Raw genomic sequence first — 1,766 nt, 5'->3', positions numbered from 1 at the left:
AATTCTTCTGTACTTAATTCTTGATATAAAGTTAATAATAGCATTTTGACCACCCTGTTTTACTTTATACACCAAATTTTACCTGCTACCTGCCCTGCCAGTATCAAAAACAACAAGCACCTACCATGCATACAGGGAGCACGGAAAGATAAAATCTTATTGAAAAAAGATGATTTTTCGTTAGTTTGTAAACAGTTTTTAGACCGAATTGGTAAACTTACTTAAGCTTCAGGGTACTAAACACACACCCGTCAAGTTTTACACTTGTAGTTCCAAAACAACATGGTCTAACATGGGCTTAAAAATTTAACACGTAAAATCCTATGTTGCGCGTTAAAAAAAACGCACTGTATAGGCTTCCATGGTTTCTAGAAAGTTCCCAAATATTCATGAAATTGACTTTCTCTCTCACACTCGTTAAGCTATAACATAAATCTCTCTCTATATAAGCAACGGAGCCAGGATTTTCTAGAACACAGACAAAAGAATGTAGAACGTAAACAAAGCAACGTAATATACAGGGGTAACAACAAATAACTAAAGAAATCCTAACTAATAATCAAAAGTTCGCTTCGCAACACTGCCCCCCTCCTAGAGTTGATCGTCCCGATCATCAACTTCACCAGCTTTGGGTGGTTGGTAAGGTGCAAGTCGATCCAGGTGAACTATTTTCATTTTCGCCCGATGTCCTCGCTGTATTCTGTAGACGACGTCGTTCAGACGCTTTATAACGTCGTAGGGTCCCTCCCATGACCTCTGTAGCTTCGGTGACTTTCCTTTCTTTCGAGCAGGATTGTATAACCAGACCTGAGCACCGGCTTGGAATCCGCTGCTGTTGGCCCTTTTGTCATATCTTGTCTTTAGTCGGTCGCTTGCAAATTTCAACTTCTGCCGGACTTCCTCATGGATCACGTGCAAGCGTTGCGCCAATTTTTCTGAATAGCTATCACAAGAGGCTGGGGGTTCTTCCGGTCGTCCAAAAAGAAGATCCATTGGCAAACGAAGCTCCCTTCCAAAGACAACACTAGCTGGTGTTTTGCCAGTGGAATCATGTACTGCCGATCGATAAGCCATCAGGAACAACGGAATGTGCTGATCCCAATCTGTCTGATTGTTATCGACGACTGTCCTTAGGTAGTTGTCTAGTGTCCGGTTGAAACGTTCCACCATTCCGTCTGACTGTGGGTGTAATGGAGTAGTTCTGGTTTTCTTAATTCCCAATCGGTCACGCACTTCCGTGAATACTGCCGATTCGAAATTACGCCCTTGATCCGAATGCAGCTCCCTCGGTACTCCAAATCTGCAGAAGAAGTTGTCAACCAGAACTTCTGCTACAGTAGCGGCTTCCTGGTTTGGTATTGCGTACACTTCTGGCCATTTACTGAAGTAGTCCATTGCGACCAAGACATAGCGATTTCCGGAATTAGTTTTGGGAGAAGGTCCAGCTAAATCAACGGCAATCCTCTCAAACGGAGCTCCGACATTATACTGCTTCATACATCCTCGGCTCCGAGTTTTGGGACCCTTGCTACTGAAAGAGTCTGCGCAACGCCGACACCAATCTTCTACATCTGAGCGGCTTTGTAGCCAATAGAACCTTTCCCTAACTTTATTTAACGTTTTGTTGATGCCAAAGTGCTTGATGCCAAAATTTTCTTTTTAGTAAATCTCCATCAATAATAAGGGACTCCCATAATGCCCAATATTGTCACGTTTAATTTATGAGCCCTTCTGGGTTCACCAATTAAACTGACTCACGACGATAA

This window comes from Ips typographus, linkage group LG9 (assembly GCF_016097725.1).
Source record: "Ips typographus isolate SLU linkage group LG9, UJ_Ityp_2.0, whole genome shotgun sequence".
In the NCBI taxonomy this organism is placed as follows: Eukaryota; Metazoa; Arthropoda; class Insecta; order Coleoptera; family Curculionidae; genus Ips; species Ips typographus.
Note: the sequence above shows the minus strand (reverse complement) of the source record.